The sequence below is a fragment of the Schistocerca americana genome, chromosome 2 (assembly GCF_021461395.2).
Source record: "Schistocerca americana isolate TAMUIC-IGC-003095 chromosome 2, iqSchAmer2.1, whole genome shotgun sequence".
Lineage (NCBI taxonomy): Eukaryota > Metazoa > Arthropoda > Insecta > Orthoptera > Acrididae > Schistocerca > Schistocerca americana.
Window position 1 is genome coordinate 352,566,255 of NC_060120.1, and position 19,141 is coordinate 352,585,395.

General features: G+C 49.5%; 21 non-coding genes across 21 annotated transcripts; 7 read left to right on the forward strand and 14 right to left on the reverse strand.

Moving 5' to 3' along the window:
- Positions 1 to 388: 388 nt before the first annotated feature.
- Positions 389 to 460, reverse strand: Trnap-ugg. Its single transcript has one exon. It is a non-coding gene; the product is annotated as a tRNA-Pro (tRNA).
- Positions 461 to 2,104: 1,644 nt separating this feature from the next.
- On the reverse strand, positions 2,105 to 2,176 carry Trnap-cgg. Its single transcript has one exon. It is a non-coding gene; the product is annotated as a tRNA-Pro (tRNA).
- Positions 2,177 to 2,411: 235 nt separating this feature from the next.
- Positions 2,412 to 2,484, forward strand: Trnav-uac. The gene has a single exon. It is a non-coding gene; the product is annotated as a tRNA-Val (tRNA).
- A 601-nt stretch (positions 2,485 to 3,085) lies between these two features.
- Trnap-ugg lies at positions 3,086 to 3,157 on the reverse strand. Its single transcript has one exon. It is a non-coding gene; the product is annotated as a tRNA-Pro (tRNA).
- A 1,645-nt stretch (positions 3,158 to 4,802) lies between these two features.
- Trnap-cgg lies at positions 4,803 to 4,874 on the reverse strand. Its single transcript has one exon. It is a non-coding gene; the product is annotated as a tRNA-Pro (tRNA).
- A 235-nt stretch (positions 4,875 to 5,109) lies between these two features.
- Positions 5,110 to 5,182, forward strand: Trnav-uac. Its single transcript has one exon. It is a non-coding gene; the product is annotated as a tRNA-Val (tRNA).
- Positions 5,183 to 5,783: 601 nt separating this feature from the next.
- On the reverse strand, positions 5,784 to 5,855 carry Trnap-ugg. The gene has a single exon. It is a non-coding gene; the product is annotated as a tRNA-Pro (tRNA).
- Positions 5,856 to 7,497: 1,642 nt separating this feature from the next.
- Positions 7,498 to 7,569, reverse strand: Trnap-cgg. Its single transcript has one exon. It is a non-coding gene; the product is annotated as a tRNA-Pro (tRNA).
- Positions 7,570 to 7,804: 235 nt separating this feature from the next.
- Positions 7,805 to 7,877, forward strand: Trnav-uac. Its single transcript has one exon. It is a non-coding gene; the product is annotated as a tRNA-Val (tRNA).
- Positions 7,878 to 8,478: 601 nt separating this feature from the next.
- Positions 8,479 to 8,550, reverse strand: Trnap-ugg. Its single transcript has one exon. It is a non-coding gene; the product is annotated as a tRNA-Pro (tRNA).
- Positions 8,551 to 10,193: 1,643 nt separating this feature from the next.
- On the reverse strand, positions 10,194 to 10,265 carry Trnap-cgg. Its single transcript has one exon. It is a non-coding gene; the product is annotated as a tRNA-Pro (tRNA).
- Positions 10,266 to 10,500: 235 nt separating this feature from the next.
- Trnav-uac lies at positions 10,501 to 10,573 on the forward strand. The gene has a single exon. It is a non-coding gene; the product is annotated as a tRNA-Val (tRNA).
- A 601-nt stretch (positions 10,574 to 11,174) lies between these two features.
- Trnap-ugg lies at positions 11,175 to 11,246 on the reverse strand. The gene has a single exon. It is a non-coding gene; the product is annotated as a tRNA-Pro (tRNA).
- Positions 11,247 to 12,890: 1,644 nt separating this feature from the next.
- Trnap-cgg lies at positions 12,891 to 12,962 on the reverse strand. Its single transcript has one exon. It is a non-coding gene; the product is annotated as a tRNA-Pro (tRNA).
- Positions 12,963 to 13,197: 235 nt separating this feature from the next.
- Trnav-uac lies at positions 13,198 to 13,270 on the forward strand. Its single transcript has one exon. It is a non-coding gene; the product is annotated as a tRNA-Val (tRNA).
- A 601-nt stretch (positions 13,271 to 13,871) lies between these two features.
- Trnap-ugg lies at positions 13,872 to 13,943 on the reverse strand. The gene has a single exon. It is a non-coding gene; the product is annotated as a tRNA-Pro (tRNA).
- A 1,643-nt stretch (positions 13,944 to 15,586) lies between these two features.
- On the reverse strand, positions 15,587 to 15,658 carry Trnap-cgg. The gene has a single exon. It is a non-coding gene; the product is annotated as a tRNA-Pro (tRNA).
- Positions 15,659 to 15,893: 235 nt separating this feature from the next.
- Positions 15,894 to 15,966, forward strand: Trnav-uac. The gene has a single exon. It is a non-coding gene; the product is annotated as a tRNA-Val (tRNA).
- Positions 15,967 to 16,567: 601 nt separating this feature from the next.
- On the reverse strand, positions 16,568 to 16,639 carry Trnap-ugg. Its single transcript has one exon. It is a non-coding gene; the product is annotated as a tRNA-Pro (tRNA).
- Positions 16,640 to 18,283: 1,644 nt separating this feature from the next.
- On the reverse strand, positions 18,284 to 18,355 carry Trnap-cgg. The gene has a single exon. It is a non-coding gene; the product is annotated as a tRNA-Pro (tRNA).
- Positions 18,356 to 18,590: 235 nt separating this feature from the next.
- Positions 18,591 to 18,663, forward strand: Trnav-uac. Its single transcript has one exon. It is a non-coding gene; the product is annotated as a tRNA-Val (tRNA).
- Positions 18,664 to 19,141: the final 478 nt, after the last annotated feature.

Below are 19,141 nucleotides of genomic sequence, written 5' to 3' on the forward strand. Positions count from 1 at the left end.
AAGTGCGCTTGCTACTGGCTTTCCTGAGCTCACCCTACTCGCCTTGTCACAGCTCTGTCAAAGTGTGATGCTAACTAATAATGAGAAACTCTTAGCCACGCTCAATCTTACATGCCACCCCTTGGTTGTTGCCGTCGCTAGTAAGATGAGGGTAGACTGTCGCACAATTAAGCTGAATCTCCACTCACGGTGCACATATCCCGCAAAGACAACCTTGTTTTCCGTTGCATGCAAAATTACCGTCTGCCTTTCTACCGAATTCCACCTACGTACTTTACTGGTGCCGCATTCTTGTTATATCCACGTGCTATAACAGGCGTCTACTCTTCATTGAGGAGCTGCAACCGGGGCTGAGTTCCACCTACTCTTCAGCACGGTCAAAATGGCAGGGCTCGTCCGGGATTTGAACCCGGGACCTCCTGCACCCAAAGCAGGAATCATACCCCTAGACCAACGAGCCACCTGGCTAGAGCAGTCAAGTTAATCCCAAGTAGTGGGCCTCACAGGGAACACAAACTTTCACGCGAATTCGCAAGATAAACGCTTTCTGCAGGCAGCACTCACCACTGATGAGAAGAATATTAAAGGCAACGAATAAAAAGCGAAATAACTTCATCGAGCACTGCTTATGAACAGCCAGCAGTGCCTCAGTTTCGGTATGTGGTTTCTCAGGGTTAAGAGAAGGCGAATGCACTAAACAAAAGAACATCGGGAAACCAAGCACCAACTCATAACGAAAAGATTGCACAATATACTGCAAGCAAAATTTCCAGAAGACGGATACTGAAGACGCCGCAGACAAAAGAATTATTCTATGCAGTAACGATTATCTAGGAAGCGTGAATTGCATGTGCTGCTCCACCACACAACTTCTTTTGATACTGTTTTACTTATTCTAAATTTTCATTACCTGATCGTCTCTAAAATATTGTGCGGTTATCACCTGGTTTCCAACAGCGATAGTAGTAAGTAAATCGACTACAAAGTCTTTCAAAGTAGGTCAGACACAAAAAAAAAAAAAATCGGAGCTGCGTGTAGCTCATGTCATTCTGCTTTCAATCGAGAATCTCCGGCCTGGAGTAGTGGCGTACTTCTGTAATCCAAGCTTCTGGGAGGCCGTTGTGTGGGGGAGATCTGGAAACAACTACAGATTCGACCGTTCCACGAGCTCAGGAACGGCCGCGATGCCTTCATCGAGCTCTGCAGATCGACAGATGATAGTGTAGAAATTTCGGCAAGCGGTGGCTAAGGTTTAAGCGAAGCCAAACGCACTAAACACAAGAAAGTCGGGGAAACCGAAGCACACAACTCATAACGAAAAGATTGCGGAATGCAGTGCGAAAGCAAAACTTCGAGAAGACCAACTCTGAAGCCATCGGCGAGCTAGGAATTATTCCGCACAAAAAGCGATCATGTAGGAAGAGCGAGCCGAGGCTGTCGCTCGACCACACAATAAATTTTTGCTTAATCCCAATTTGCAGTACCGGTTCGACACTAGAATACTGCGCCTTGGTTCTTCCAAAAGCGATAGTAATAAGCACGTCGACTGCAGTGTCATTTGGGGTAGTGAGTCAGACATGGAGAGGATATGGGGCGGGTGGAATATGCAACGACAGGGGCATTGCAGGGCGGCCGCCGGCTCCTTGCGCTGTGGCGCACCGGTGCCGGCGGCGGCCTGGCTGGGCTGCTGGTGCCTCCATGTAGAGCTGCCGCCGAGCCCAGGCAAAGTGCCGCTAACGAAGCGATTGCCTTTGGTGACATCTTTTGCAATAACGACTGCGCGAATCGACGGTATCTCGTAAGGAAGGAAAGAGCAGCAGCTGCCGCCGAGCCCAGGCGCCGTGCCGAACACGCAGAAGGTCCCCGGCTCGATTGCGGGCGGAAACCCGTTTTCGTCGCACTCAGCAAGACACTTGCTACGATCTCTACTGTGACCATTTAAATCAACTTCAAACGTTCCATCAGCAGGGTGCACATGGCTCAAATGAAACATGAAACGGTTTCAGAACTGGTTGTCGGATTTTAGCGCTGACTTGGAGGCCTGGAAATGCGCGAAACAGCCGCCGCCATGCGATTTGTTACCACACCGTTGTACAAAACGCAAGGGCTCGTCCGGGATTTGAACCCGGGACCTCCTGCACCCGAAGCAGGAATCATACCCCTAGACCAACGAGCCTATTCGTTCCGAAAACGCACTGCATGTGAATGACGCCACCTTTGATGGTCTCACCATGTAGGGCTGCAGCTCAGCCAGCGTTCTCCCTGTCTGTCGCGGTTGGATTGTTTCCATCGACGTTTTTTACTACAGGAACTTCACGAATCGGAGGGAGCTCGTAGCCGATGCCCTTGCTAACACAGAAGAAAAACTGTTGCTATTACGAGTCTCCGGGTGGTACATGAAAAGAACCGTCGTTTCCGTGGTGTAGCGGTTATCACGTCTGCTTTACACGCAGAAGGTCCCCGGTTCGATCCCGGGCGGGAACACAACAATTTTAATCTATATTTCGGATTTCATTTCCGAGATGACCTCACGTCCGCGTATGCAGAGACAAGCAATGTTGTATGCTAGACGGATAGGGCGTCATTTTACTGTCAAATACTGTTGCTCTCTTATTGCGCCGGTATTTGGTAACTGAGAACGCCCCTAGCTCCATTATGGCTGGCAAAATTTATAATCCGGTTCTTCAGGGCTACTTCAAGTGCGCTTGCTACTGGCTTTCCTGAGCTCACCCTACTCGCCTTGTCACAGCTCTGTCAAAGTGTGATGCTAACTAATAATGAGAAACTCTTAGCCACGCTCAATCTTACATGCCACCCCTTGGTTGTTGCCGTCGCTAGTAAGATGAGGGTAGACTGTCGCACAATTAAGCTGAATCTCCACTCACGGTGCACATATCCCGCAAAGACAACCTTGTTTTCCGTTGCATGCAAAATTACCGTCTGCCTTTCTACCGAATTCCACCTACGTACTTTACTGGTGCCGCATTCTTGTTATATCCACGTGCTATAACAGGCGTCTACTCTTCATTGAGGAGCTGCAACCGGGGCTGAGTTCCACCTACTCTTCAGCACGGTCAAAATGGCAGGGCTCGTCCGGGATTTGAACCCGGGACCTCCTGCACCCAAAGCAGGAATCATACCCCTAGACCAACGAGCCACCTGGCTAGAGCAGTCAAGTTAATCCCAAGTAGTGGGCCTCACAGGGAACACAAACTTTCACGCGAATTCGCAAGATAAACGCTTTCTGCAGGCAGCACTCACCACTGATGAGAAGAATATTAAAGGCAACGAATAAAAAGCGAAATAACTTCATCGAGCACTGCTTATGAACAGCCAGCAGTGCCTCAGTTTCGGTATGTGGTTTCTCAGGGTTAAGAGAAGGCGAATGCACTAAACAAAAGAACATCGGGAAACCAAGCACCAACTCATAACGAAAAGATTGCACAATATACTGCAAGCAAAATTTCCAGAAGACGGATACTGAAGACGCCGCAGACAAAAGAATTATTCTATGCAGTAACGATTATCTAGGAAGCGTGAATTGCATGTGCTGCTCCACCACACAACTTCTTTTGATACTGTTTTACTTATTCTAAATTTTCATTACCTGATCGTCTCTAAAATATTGTGCGGTTATCACCTGGTTTCCAACAGCGATAGTAGTAAGTAAATCGACTACAAAGTCTTTCAAAGTAGGTCAGACACAAAAAAAAAAAAAAATCGGAGCTGCGTGTAGCTCATGTCATTCTGCTTTCAATCGAGAATCTCCGGCTGGGAGTAGTGGCGTACTTCTGTAATCCAAGCTTCTGGGAGGCCGTTGTGTGGGGGAGATCTGGAAACAACTACAGATTCGACCGTTCCACGAGCTCAGGAACGGCCGCGATGCCTTCATCGAGCTCTGCAGATCGACAGATGATAGTGTAGAAATTTCGGCAAGCGGTGGCTAAGGTTTAAGCGAAGCCAAACGCACTAAACACAAGAAAGTCGGGGAAACCGAAGCACACAACTCATAACGAAAAGATTGCGGAATGCAGTGCGAAAGCAAAACTTCGAGAAGACCAACTCTGAAGCCATCGGCGAGCTAGGAATTATTCCGCACAAAAAGCGATCATGTAGGAAGAGCGAGCCGAGGCTGTCGCTCGACCACACAATAAATTTTTGCTTAATCCCAATTTGCAGTACCGGTTCGACACTAGAATACTGCGCCTTGGTTCTTCCAAAAGCGATAGTAATAAGCACGTCGACTGCAGTGTCATTTGGGGTAGTGAGTCAGACATGGAGAGGATATGGGGCGGGTGGAATATGCAACGACAGGGGCATTGCAGGGCGGCCGCCGGCTCCTTGCGCTGTGGCGCACCGGTGCCGGCGGCGGCCTGGCTGGGCTGCTGGTGCCTCCATGTAGAGCTGCCGCCGAGCCCAGGCAAAGTGCCGCTAACGAAGCGATTGCCTTTGGTGACATCTTTTGCAATAACGACTGCGCGAATCGACGGTATCTCGTAAGGAAGGAAAGAGCAGCAGCTGCCGCCGAGCCCAGGCGCCGTGCCGAACACGCAGAAGGTTCCCGGCTCGATTGCGGGCGGAAACCCGTTTTCGTCGCACTCAGCAAGACACTTGCTACGATCTCTACTGTGACCATTTAAATCAACTTCAAACGTTCCATCAGCAGGGTGCACATGGCTCAAATGAAACATGAAACGGTTTCAGAACTGGTTGTCGGATTTTAGCGCTGACTTGGAGGCCTGGAAATGCGCGAAACAGCCGCCGCCATGCGATTTGTTACCACACCGTTGTACAAAACGCAAGGGCTCGTCCGGGATTTGAACCCGGGACCTCCTGCACCCGAAGCAGGAATCATACCCCTAGACCAACGAGCCTATTCGTTCCGAAAACGCACTGCATGTGAATGACGCCACCTTTGATGGTCTCACCATGTAGGGCTGCAGCTCAGCCAGCGTTCTCCCTGTCTGTCGCGGTTGGATTGTTTCCATCGACGTTTTTTACTACAGGAACTTCACGAATCGGAGGGAGCTCGCAGCCGATGCCCTTGCTAACACAGAAGAAAAGCTGTTGCTATTACGAGTCTCCGGGTGGTAGATGAAAAGAACCGTCGTTTCCGTGGTGTAGCGGTTATCACGTCTGCTTTACACGCAGAAGGTCCCCGGTTCGATCCCGGGCGGGAACACAACAATTTTAATCTATATTTCGGATTTCATTTCCGAGATGACCTCACGTCCGCGTATGCAGAGACAAGCAATGTTGTATGCTAGACGGATAGGGCGTCATTTTACTGTCAAATACTGTTGCTCTCTTATTGCGCCGGTATTTGGTAACTGAGAACGCCCCTAGCTCCATTATGGCTGGCAAAATTTATAATCCGGGTCTTCAGGGCTACTTCAAGTGCGCTTGCTACTGGCTTTCCTGAGCTCACCCTACTCGCCTTGTCACAGCTCTGTCAAAGTGTGATGCTAACTAATAATGAGAAACTCTTAGCCACGCTCAATCTTACATGCCACCCCTTGGTTGTTGCCGTCGCTAGTAAGATGAGGGTAGACTGTCGCACAATTAAGCTGAATCTCCACTCACGGTGCACATATCCCGCAAAGACAACCTTGTTTTCCGTTGCATGCAAAATTACCGTCTGCCTTTCTACCGAATTCCACCTACGTACTTTACTGGTGCCGCATTCTTGTTATATCCACGTGCTATAACAGGCGTCTACTCTTCATTGAGGAGCTGCAACCGGGGCTGAGTTCCACCTACTCTTCAGCACGGTCAAAATGGCAGGGCTCGTCCGGGATTTGAACCCGGGACCTCCTGCACCCAAAGCAGGAATCATACCCCTAGACCAACGAGCCACCTGGCTAGAGCAGTCAAGTTAATCCCAAGTAGTGGGCCTCACAGGGAACACAAACTTTCACGCGAATTCGCAAGATAAACGCTTTCTGCAGGCAGCACTCACCACTGATGAGAAGAATATTAAAGGCAACGAATAAAAAGCGAAATAACTTCATCGAGCACTGCTTATGAACAGCCAGCAGTGCCTCAGTTTCGGTATGTGGTTTCTCAGGGTTAAGAGAAGGCGAATGCACTAAACAAAAGAACATCGGGAAACCAAGCACCAACTCATAACGAAAAGATTGCACAATATACTGCAAGCAAAATTTCCAGAAGACGGATACTGAAGACGCCGCAGACAAAAGAATTATTCTATGCAGTAACGATTATCTAGGAAGCGTGAATTGCATGTGCTGCTCCACCACACAACTTCTTTTGATACTGTTTTACTTATTCTAAATTTTATTACCTGATCGTCTCTAAAATATTGTGCGGTTATCACCTGGTTTCCAACAGCGATAGTAGTAAGTAAATCGACTACAAAGTCTTTCAAAGTAGGTCAGACACAAAAAAAAAAAAATCGGAGCTGCGTGTAGCTCATGTCATTCTGCTTTCAATCGAGAATCTCCGGCCTGGAGTAGTGGCGTACTTCTGTAATCCAAGCTTCTGGGAGGCCGTTGTGTGGGGGAGATCTGGAAACAACTACAGATTCGACCGTTCCACGAGCTCAGGAACGGCCGCGATGCCTTCATCGAGCTCTGCAGATCGACAGATGATAGTGTAGAAATTTCGGCAAGCGGTGGCTAAGGTTTAAGCGAAGCCAAACGCACTAAACACAAGAAAGTCGGGGAAACCGAAGCACACAACTCATAACGAAAAGATTGCGGAATGCAGTGCGAAAGCAAAACTTCGAGAAGACCAACTCTGAAGCCATCGGCGAGCTAGGAATTATTCCGCACAAAAAGCGATCATGTAGGAAGAGCGAGCCGAGGCTGTCGCTCGACCACACAATAAATTTTTGCTTAATCCCAATTTGCAGTACCGGTTCGACACTAGAATACTGCGCCTTGGTTCTTCCAAAAGCGATAGTAATAAGCACGTCGACTGCAGTGTCATTTGGGGTAGTGAGTCAGACATGGAGAGGATATGGGGCGGGTGGAATATGCAACGACAGGGGCATTGCAGGGCGGCCGCCGGCTCCTTGCGCTGTGGCGCACCGGTGCCGGCGGCGGCCTGGCTGGGCTGCTGGTGCCTCCATGTAGAGCTGCCGCCGAGCCCAGGCAAAGTGCCGCTAACGAAGCGATTGCCTTTGGTGACATCTTTTGCAATAACGACTGCGCGAATCGACGGTATCTCGTAAGGAAGGAAAGAGCAGCAGCTGCCGCCGAGCCCAGGCGCCGTGCCGAACACGCAGAAGGTCCCCGGCTCGATTGCGGGCGGAAACCCGTTTTCGTCGCACTCAGCAAGACACTTGCTACGATCTCTACTGTGACCATTTAAATCAACTTCAAACGTTCCATCAGCAGGGTGCACATGGCTCAAATGAAACATGAAACGGTTTCAGAACTGGTTGTCGGATTTTAGCGCTGACTTGGAGGCCTGGAAATGCGCGAAACAGCCGCCGCCATGCGATTTGTTACCACACCGTTGTACAAAACGCAAGGGCTCGTCCGGGATTTGAACCCGGGACCTCCTGCACCCGAAGCAGGAATCATACCCCTAGACCAACGAGCCTATTCGTTCCGAAAACGCACTGCATGTGAATGACGCCACCTTTGATGGTCTCACCATGTAGGGCTGCAGCTCAGCCAGCGTTCTCCCTGTCTGTCGCGGTTGGATTGTTTCCATCGACGTTTTTTACTACAGGAACTTCACGAATCGGAGGGAGCTCGTAGCCGATGCCCTTGCTAACACAGAAGAAAAACTGTTGCTATTACGAGTCTCCGGGTGGTACATGAAAAGAACCGTCGTTTCCGTGGTGTAGCGGTTATCACGTCTGCTTTACACGCAGAAGGTCCCCGGTTCGATCCCGGGCGGGAACACAACAATTGTAATCTATATTTCGGATTTCATTTCCGAGATGTCCTCACGTCCGCGTATGCAGAGACAAGCAATGTTGTATGCTAGACGGATAGGGCGTCATTTTACTGTCAAATACTGTTGCTCTCTTATTGCGCCGGTATTTGGTAACTGAGAACGCCCCTAGCTCCATTATGGCTGGCAAAATTTATAATCCGGTTCTTCAGGGCTACTTCAAGTGCGCTTGCTACTGGCTTTCCTGAGCTCACCCTACTCGCCTTGTCACAGCTCTGTCAAAGTGTGATGCTAACTAATAATGAGAAACTCTTAGCCACGCTCAATCTTACATGCCACCCCTTGGTTGTTGCCGTCGCTAGTAAGATGAGGGTAGACTGTCGCACAATTAAGCTGAATCTCCACTCACGGTGCACATATCCCGCAAAGACAACCTTGTTTTCCGTTGCATGCAAAATTACCGTCTGCCTTTCTACCGAATTCCACCTACGTACTTTACTGGTGCCGCATTCTTGTTATATCCACGTGCTATAACAGGCGTCTACTCTTCATTGAGGAGCTGCAACCGGGGCTGAGTTCCACCTACTCTTCAGCACGGTCAAAATGGCAGGGCTCGTCCGGGATTTGAACCCGGGACCTCCTGCACCCAAAGCAGGAATCATACCCCTAGACCAACGAGCCACCTGGCTAGAGCAGTCAAGTTAATCCCAAGTAGTGGGCCTCACAGGGAACACAAACTTTCACGCGAATTCGCAAGATAAACGCTTTCTGCAGGCAGCACTCACCACTGATGAGAAGAATATTAAAGGCAACGAATAAAAAGCGAAATAACTTCATCGAGCACTGCTTATGAACAGCCAGCAGTGCCTCAGTTTCGGTATGTGGTTTCTCAGGGTTAAGAGAAGGCGAATGCACTAAACAAAAGAACATCGGGAAACCAAGCACCAACTCATAACGAAAAGATTGCACAATATACTGCAAGCAAAATTTCCAGAAGACGGATACTGAAGACGCCGCAGACAAAAGAATTATTCTATGCAGTAACGATTATCTAGGAAGCGTGAATTGCATGTGCTGCTCCACCACACAACTTCTTTTGATACTGTTTTACTTATTCTAAATTTTCATTACCTGATCGTCTCTAAAATATTGTGCGGTTATCACCTGGTTTCCAACAGCGATAGTAGTAAGTAAATCGACTACAAAGTCTTTCAAAGTAGGTCAGACACAAAAAAAAAAAAATCGGAGCTGCGTGTAGCTCATGTCATTCTGCTTTCAATCGAGAATCTCCGGCCTGGAGTAGTGGCGTACTTCTGTAATCCAAGCTTCTGGGAGGCCGTTGTGTGGGGGAGATCTGGAAACAACTACAGATTCGACCGTTCCACGAGCTCAGGAACGGCCGCGATGCCTTCATCGAGCTCTGCAGATCGACAGATGATAGTGTAGAAATTTCGGCAAGCGGTGGCTAAGGTTTAAGCGAAGCCAAACGCACTAAACACAAGAAAGTCGGGGAAACCGAAGCACACAACTCATAACGAAAAGATTGCGGAATGCAGTGCGAAAGCAAAACTTCGAGAAGACCAACTCTGAAGCCATCGGCGAGCTAGGAATTATTCCGCACAAAAAGCGATCATGTAGGAAGAGCGAGCCGAGGCTGTCGCTCGACCACACAATAAATTTTTGCTTAATCCCAATTTGCAGTACCGGTTCGACACTAGAATACTGCGCCTTGGTTCTTCCAAAAGCGATAGTAATAAGCACGTCGACTGCAGTGTCATTTGGGGTAGTGAGTCAGACATGGAGAGGATATGGGGCGGGTGGAATATGCAACGACAGGGGCATTGCAGGGCGGCCGCCGGCTCCTTGCGCTGTGGCGCACCGGTGCCGGCGGCGGCCTGGCTGGGCTGCTGGTGCCTCCATGTAGAGCTGCCGCCGAGCCCAGGCAAAGTGCCGCTAACGAAGCGATTGCCTTTGGTGACATCTTTTGCAATAACGACTGCGCGAATCGACGGTATCTCGTAAGGAAGGAAAGAGCAGCAGCTGCCGCCGAGCCCAGGCGCCGTGCCGAACACGCAGAAGGTCCCCGGCTCGATTGCGGGCGGAAACCCGTTTTCGTCGCACTCAGCAAGACACTTGCTACGATCTCTACTGTGACCATTTAAATCAACTTCAAACGTTCCATCAGCAGGGTGCACATGGCTCAAATGAAACATGAAACGGTTTCAGAACTGGTTGTCGGATTTTAGCGCTGACTTGGAGGCCTGGAAATGCGCGAAACAGCCGCCGCCATGCGATTTGTTACCACACCGTTGTACAAAACGCAAGGGCTCGTCCGGGATTTGAACCCGGGACCTCCTGCACCCGAAGCAGGAATCATACCCCTAGACCAACGAGCCTATTCGTTCCGAAAACGCACTGCATGTGAATGACGCCACCTTTGATGGTCTCACCATGTAGGGCTGCAGCTCAGCCAGCGTTCTCCCTGTCTGTCGCGGTTGGATTGTTTCCATCGACGTTTTTTACTACAGGAACTTCACGAATCGGAGGGAGCTCGTAGCCGATGCCCTTGCTAACACAGAAGAAAAACTGTTGCTATTACGAGTCTCCGGGTGGTACATGAAAAGAACCGTCGTTTCCGTGGTGTAGCGGTTATCACGTCTGCTTTACACGCAGAAGGTCCCCGGTTCGATCCCGGGCGGGAACACAACAATTGTAATCTATATTTCGGATTTCATTTCCGAGATGTCCTCACGTCCGCGTATGCAGAGACAAGCAATGTTGTATGCTAGACGGATAGGGCGTCATTTTACTGTCAAATACTGTTGCTCTCTTATTGCGCCGGTATTTGGTAACTGAGAACGCCCCTAGCTCCATTATGGCTGGCAAAATTTATAATCCGGTTCTTCAGGGCTACTTCAAGTGCGCTTGCTACTGGCTTTCCTGAGCTCACCCTACTCGCCTTGTCACAGCTCTGTCAAAGTGTGATGCTAACTAATAATGAGAAACTCTTAGCCACGCTCAATCTTACATGCCACCCCTTGGTTGTTGCCGTCGCTAGTAAGATGAGGGTAGACTGTCGCACAATTAAGCTGAATCTCCACTCACGGTGCACATATCCCGCAAAGACAACCTTGTTTTCCGTTGCATGCAAAATTACCGTCTGCCTTTCTACCGAATTCCACCTACGTACTTTACTGGTGCCGCATTCTTGTTATATCCACGTGCTATAACAGGCGTCTACTCTTCATTGAGGAGCTGCAACCGGGGCTGAGTTCCACCTACTCTTCAGCACGGTCAAAATGGCAGGGCTCGTCCGGGATTTGAACCCGGGACCTCCTGCACCCAAAGCAGGAATCATACCCCTAGACCAACGAGCCACCTGGCTAGAGCAGTCAAGTTAATCCCAAGTAGTGGGCCTCACAGGGAACACAAACTTTCACGCGAATTCGCAAGATAAACGCTTTCTGCAGGCAGCACTCACCACTGATGAGAAGAATATTAAAGGCAACGAATAAAAAGCGAAATAACTTCATCGAGCACTGCTTATGAACAGCCAGCAGTGCCTCAGTTTCGGTATGTGGTTTCTCAGGGTTAAGAGAAGGCGAATGCACTAAACAAAAGAACATCGGGAAACCAAGCACCAACTCATAACGAAAAGATTGCACAATATACTGCAAGCAAAATTTCCAGAAGACGGATACTGAAGACGCCGCAGACAAAAGAATTATTCTATGCAGTAACGATTATCTAGGAAGCGTGAATTGCATGTGCTGCTCCACCACACAACTTCTTTTGATACTGTTTTACTTATTCTAAATTTTCATTACCTGATCGTCTCTAAAATATTGTGCGGTTATCACCTGGTTTCCAACAGCGATAGTAGTAAGTAAATCGACTACAAAGTCTTTCAAAGTAGGTCAGACACAAAAAAAAAAAAAATCGGAGCTGCGTGTAGCTCATGTCATTCTGCTTTCAATCGAGAATCTCCGGCCTGGAGTAGTGGCGTACTTCTGTAATCCAAGCTTCTGGGAGGCCGTTGTGTGGGGGAGATCTGGAAACAACTACAGATTCGACCGTTCCACGAGCTCAGGAACGGCCGCGATGCCTTCATCGAGCTCTGCAGATCGACAGATGATAGTGTAGAAATTTCGGCAAGCGGTGGCTAAGGTTTAAGCGAAGCCAAACGCACTAAACACAAGAAAGTCGGGGAAACCGAAGCACACAACTCATAACGAAAAGATTGCGGAATGCAGTGCGAAAGCAAAACTTCGAGAAGACCAACTCTGAAGCCATCGGCGAGCTGGGAATTATTCCGCACAAAAAGCGATCATGTAGGAAGAGCGAGCCGAGGCTGTCGCTCGACCACACAATAAATTTTTGCTTAATCCCAATTTGCAGTACCGGTTCGACACTAGAATACTGCGCCTTGGTTCTTCCAAAAGCGATAGTAATAAGCACGTCGACTGCAGTGTCATTTGGGGTAGTGAGTCAGACATGGAGAGGATATGGGGCGGGTGGAATATGCAACGACAGGGGCATTGCAGGGCGGCCGCCGGCTCCTTGCGCTGTGGCGCACCGGTGCCGGCGGCGGCCTGGCTGGGCTGCTGGTGCCTCCATGTAGAGCTGCCGCCGAGCCCAGGCAAAGTGCCGCTAACGAAGCGATTGCCTTTGGTGACATATTTTGCAATAACGACTGCGCGAATCGACGGTATCTCGTAAGGAAGGAAAGAGCAGCAGCTGCCGCCGAGCCCAGGCGCCGTGCCGAACACGCAGAAGGTCCCCGGCTCGATTGCGGGCGGAAACCCGTTTTCGTCGCACTCAGCAAGACACTTGCTACGATCTCTACTGTGACCATTTAAATCAACTTCAAACGTTCCATCAGCAGGGTGCACATGGCTCAAATGAAACATGAAACGGTTTCAGAACTGGTTGTCGGATTTTAGCGCTGACTTGGAGGCCTGGAAATGCGCGAAACAGCCGCCGCCATGCGATTTGTTACCACACCGTTGTACAAAACGCAAGGGCTCGTCCGGGATTTGAACCCGGGACCTCCTGCACCCGAAGCAGGAATCATACCCCTAGACCAACGAGCCTATTCGTTCCGAAAACGCACTGCATGTGAATGACGCCACCTTTGATGGTCTCACCATGTAGGGCTGCAGCTCAGCCAGCGTTCTCCCTGTCTGTCGCGGTTGGATTGTTTCCATCGACGTTTTTTACTACAGGAACTTCACGAATCGGAGGGAGCTCGTAGCCGATGCCCTTGCTAACACAGAAGAAAAACTGTTGCTATTACGAGTCTCCGGGTGGTACATGAAAAGAACCGTCGTTTCCGTGGTGTAGCGGTTATCACGTCTGCTTTACACGCAGAAGGTCCCCGGTTCGATCCCGGGCGGGAACACAACAATTGTAATCTATATTTCGGATTTCATTTCCGAGATGACCTCACGTCCGCGTATGCAGAGACAAGCAATGTTGTATGCTAGACGGATAGGGCGTCATTTTACTGTCAAATACTGTTGCTCTCTTATTGCGCCGGTATTTGGTAACTGAGAACGCCCCTAGCTCCATTATGGCTGGCAAAATTTATAATCCGGTTCTTCAGGGCTACTTCAAGTGCGCTTGCTACTGGCTTTCCTGAGCTCACCCTACTCGCCTTGTCACAGCTCTGTCAAAGTGTGATGCTAACTAATAATGAGAAACTCTTAGCCACGCTCAATCTTACATGCCACCCCTTGGTTGTTGCCGTCGCTAGTAAGATGAGGGTAGACTGTCGCACAATTAAGCTGAATCTCCACTCACGGTGCACATATCCCGCAAAGACAACCTTGTTTTCCGTTGCATGCAAAATTACCGTCTGCCTTTCTACCGAATTCCACCTACGTACTTTACTGGTGCCGCATTCTTGTTATATCCACGTGCTATAACAGGCGTCTACTCTTCATTGAGGAGCTGCAACCGGGGCTGAGTTCCACCTACTCTTCAGCACGGTCAAAATGGCAGGGCTCGTCCGGGATTTGAACCCGGGACCTCCTGCACCCAAAGCAGGAATCATACCCCTAGACCAACGAGCCACCTGGCTAGAGCAGTCAAGTTAATCCCAAGTAGTGGGCCTCACAGGGAACACAAACTTTCACGCGAATTCGCAAGATAAACGCTTTCTGCAGGCAGCACTCACCACTGATGAGAAGAATATTAAAGGCAACGAATAAAAAGCGAAATAACTTCATCGAGCACTGCTTATGAACAGCCAGCAGTGCCTCAGTTTCGGTATGTGGTTTCTCAGGGTTAAGAGAAGGCGAATGCACTAAACAAAAGAACATCGGGAAACCAAGCACCAACTCATAACGAAAAGATTGCACAATATACTGCAAGCAAAATTTCCAGAAGACGGATACTGAAGACGCCGCAGACAAAAGAATTATTCTATGCAGTAACGATTATCTAGGAAGCGTGAATTGCATGTGCTGCTCCACCACACAACTTCTTTTGATACTGTTTTACTTATTCTAAATTTTCATTACCTGATCGTCTCTAAAATATTGTGCGGTTATCACCTGGTTTCCAACAGCGATAGTAGTAAGTAAATCGACTACAAAGTCTTTCAAAGTAGGTCAGACACAAAAAAAAAAAAATCGGAGCTGCGTGTAGCTCATGTCATTCTGCTTTCAATCGAGAATCTCCGGCCTGGAGTAGTGGCGTACTTCTGTAATCCAAGCTTCTGGGAGGCCGTTGTGTGGGGGAGATCTGGAAACAACTACAGATTCGACCGTTCCACGAGCTCAGGAACGGCCGCGATGCCTTCATCGAGCTCTGCAGATCGACAGATGATAGTGTAGAAATTTCGGCAAGCGGTGGCTAAGGTTTAAGCGAAGCCAAACGCACTAAACACAAGAAAGTCGGGGAAACCGAAGCACACAACTCATAACGAAAAGATTGCGGAATGCAGTGCGAAAGCAAAACTTCGAGAAGACCAACTCTGAAGCCATCGGCGAGCTAGGAATTATTCCGCACAAAAAGCGATCATGTAGGAAGAGCGAGCCGAGGCTGTCGCTCGACCACACAATAAATTTTTGCTTAATCCCAATTTGCAGTACCGGTTCGACACTAGAATACTGCGCCTTGGTTCTTCCAAAAGCGATAGTAATAAGCACGTCGACTGCAGTGTCATTTGGGGTAGTGAGTCAGACATGGAGAGGATATGGGGCGGGTGGAATATGCAACGACAGGGGCATTGCAGGGCGGCCGCCGGCTCCTTGCGCTGTGGCGCACCGGTGCCGGCGGCGGCCTGGCTGGGCTGCTGGTGCCTCCATGTAGAGCTGCCGCCGAGCCCAGGCAAAGTGCCGCTAACGAAGCGATTGCCTTTGGTGACATCTTTTGCAATAACGACTGCGCGAATCGACGGTATCTCGTAAGGAAGGAAAGAGCAGCAGCTGCCGCCGAGCCCAGGCGCCGTGCCGAACACGCAGAAGGTCCCCGGCTCGATTGCGGGCGGAAACCCGTTTTCGTCGCACTCAGCAAGACACTTGCTACGATCTCTACTGTGACCATTTAAATCAACTTCAAACGTTCCATCAGCAGGGTGCACATGGCTCAAATGAAACATGAAACGGTTTCAGAACTGGTTGTCGGATTTTAGCGCTGACTTGGAGGCCTGGAAATGCGCGAAACAGCCGCCGCCATGCGATTTGTTACCACACCGTTGTACAAAACGCAAGGGCTCGTCCGGGATTTGAACCCGGGACCTCCTGCACCCGAAGCAGGAATCATACCCCTAGACCAACGAGCCTATTCGTTCCGAAAACGCACTGCATGTGAATGACGCCACCTTTGATGGTCTCACCATGTAGGGCTGCAGCTCAGCCAGCGTTCTCCCTGTCTGTCGCGGTTGGATTGTTTCCATCGACGTTTTTTACTACAGGAACTTCACGAATCGGAGGGAGCTCGTAGCCGATGCCCTTGCTAACACAGAAGAAAAACTGTTGCTATTACGAGTCTCCGGGTGGTACATGAAAAGAACCGTCGTTTCCGTGGTGTAGCGGTTATCACGTCTGCTTTACACGCAGAAGGTCCCCGGTTCGATCCCGGGCGGGAACACAACAATTGTAATCTATATTTCGGATTTCATTTCCGAGATGTCCTCACGTCCGCGTATGCAGAGACAAGCAATGTTGTATGCTAGACGGATAGGGCGTCATTTTACTGTCAAATACTGTTGCTCTCTTATTGCGCCGGTATTTGGTAACTGAGAACGCCCCTAGCTCCATTATGGCTGGCAAAATTTATAATCCGGTTCTTCAGGGCTACTTCAAGTGCGCTTGCTACTGGCTTTCCTGAGCTCACCCTACTCGCCTTGTCACAGCTCTGTCAAAGTGTGATGCTAACTAATAATGAGAAACTCTTAGCCACGCTCAATCTTACATGCCACCCCTTGGTTGTTGCCGTCGCTAGTAAGATGAGGGTAGACTGTCGCACAATTAAGCTGAATCTCCACTCACGGTGCACATATCCCGCAAAGACAACCTTGTTTTCCGTTGCATGCAAAATTACCGTCTGCCTTTCTACCGAATTCCACCTACGTACTTTACTGGTGCCGCATTCTTGTTATATCCACGTGCTATAACAGGCGTCTACTCTTCATTGAGGAGCTGCAACCGGGGCTGAGTTCCACCTACTCTTCAGCACGGTCAAAATGGCAGGGCTCGTCCGGGATTTGAACCCGGGACCTCCTGCACCCAAAGCAGGAATCATACCCCTAGACCAACGAGCCACCTGGCTAGAGCAGTCAAGTTAATCCCAAGTAGTGGGCCTCACAGGGAACACAAACTTTCACGCGAATTCGCAAGATAAACGCTTTCTGCAGGCAGCACTCACCACTGATGAGAAGAATATTAAAGGCAACGAATAAAAAGCGAAATAACTTCATCGAGCACTGCTTATGAACAGCCAGCAGTGCCTCAGTTTCGGTATGTGGTTTCTCAGGGTTAAGAGAAGGCGAATGCACTAAACAAAAGAACATCGGGAAACCAAGCACCAACTCATAACGAAAAGATTGCACAATATACTGCAAGCAAAATTTCCAGAAGACGGATACTGAAGACGCCGCAGACAAAAGAATTATTCTATGCAGTAACGATTATCTAGGAAGCGTGAATTGCATGTGCTGCTCCACCACACAACTTCTTTTGATACTGTTTTACTTATTCTAAATTTTCATTACCTGATCGTCTCTAAAATATTGTGCGGTTATCACCTGGTTTCCAACAGCGATAGTAGTAAGTAAATCGACTACAAAGTCTTTCAAAGTAGGTCAGACACAAAAAAAAAAAAAATCGGAGCTGCGTGTAGCTCATGTCATTCTGCTTTCAATCGAGAATCTCCGGCCTGGAGTAGTGGCGTACTTCTGTAATCCAAGCTTCTGGGAGGCCGTTGTGTGGGGGACATCTGGAAACAACTACAGATTCGACCGTTCCACGAGCTCAGGAACGGCCGCGATGCCTTCATCGAGCTCTGCAGATCGACAGATGATAGTGTAGAAATTTCGGCAAGCGGTGGCTAAGGTTTAAGCGAAGCCAAACGCACTAAACACAAGAAAGTCGGGGAAACCGAAGCACACAACTCATAACGAAAAGATTGCGGAATGCAGTGCGAAAGCAAAACTTCGAGAAGACCAACTCTGAAGCCATCGGCGAGCTGGGAATTATTCCGCACAAAAAGCGATCATGTAGGAAGAGCGAGCCGAGGCTGTCGCTCGACCACACAATAAATTTTTGCTTAATCCCAATTTGCAGTACCGGTTCGACACTAGAATACTGCGCCTTGGTTCTTCCAAAAGCGATAGTAATAAGCACGTCGACTGCAGTGTCATTTGGGGTAGTGAGTCAGACATGGAGAGGATATGGGGCGGGTGGAATATGCAACGACAGGGGCATTGCAGGGCGGCCGCCGGCTCCTTGCGCTGTGGCGCACCGGTGCCGGCGGCGGCCTGGCTGGGCTGCTGGTGCCTCCATGTAGAGCTGCCGCCGAGCCCAGGCAAAGTGCCGCTAACGAAGCGATTGCCTTTGGTGACATATTTTGCAATAACGACTGCGCGAATCGACGGTATCTCGTAAGGAAGGAAAGAGCAGCAGCTGCCGCCGAGCCCAGGCGCCGTGCCGAACACGCAGAAGGTCCCCGGCTCGATTGCGGGCGGAAACCCGTTTTCGTCGCACTCAGCAAGACACTTGCTACGATCTCTACTGTGACCATTTAAATCAACTTCAAACGTTCCATCAGCAGGGTGCACATGGCTCAAATGAAACATGAAACGGTTTCAGAACTGGTTGTCGGATTTTAGCGCTGACTTGGAGGCCTGGAAATGCGCGAAACAGCCGCCGCCATGCGATTTGTTACCACACCGTTGTACAAAACGCAAGGGCTCGTCCGGGATTTGAACCCGGGACCTCCTGCACCCGAAGCAGGAATCATACCCCTAGACCAACGAGCCTATTCGTTCCGAAAACGCACTGCATGTGAATGACGCCACCTTTGATGGTCTCACCATGTAGGGCTGCAGCTCAGCCAGCGTTCTCCCTGTCTGTCGCGGTTGGATTGTTTCCATCGACGTTTTTTACTACAGGAACTTCACGAATCGGAGGGAGCTCGTAGCCGATGCCCTTGCTAACACAGAAGAAAAACTGTTGCTATTACGAGTCTCCGGGTGGTACATGAAAAGAACCGTCGTTTCCGTGGTGTAGCGGTTATCACGTCTGCTTTACACGCAGAAGGTCCCCGGTTCGATCCCGGGCGGGAACACAACAATTGTAATCTATATTTCGGATTTCATTTCCGAGATGACCTCACGTCCGCGTATGCAGAGACAAGCAATGTTGTATGCTAGACGGATAGGGCGTCATTTTACTGTCAAATACTGTTGCTCTCTTATTGCGCCGGTATTTGGTAACTGAGAACGCCCCTAGCTCCATTATGGCTGGCAAAATTTATAATCCGGTTCTTCAGGGCTACTTCAAGTGCGCTTGCTACTGGCTTTCCTGAGCTCACCCTACTCGCCTTGTCACAGCTCTGTCAAAGTGTGATGCTAACTAATAATGAGAAACTCTTAGCCACGCTCAATCTTACATGCCACCCCTTGGTTGTTGCCGTCGCTAGTAAGATGAGGGTAGACTGTCGCACAATTAAGCTGAATCTCCACTCACGGTGCACATATCCCGCAAAGACAACCTTGTTTTCCGTTGCATGCAAAATTACCGTCTGCCTTTCTACCGAATTCCAC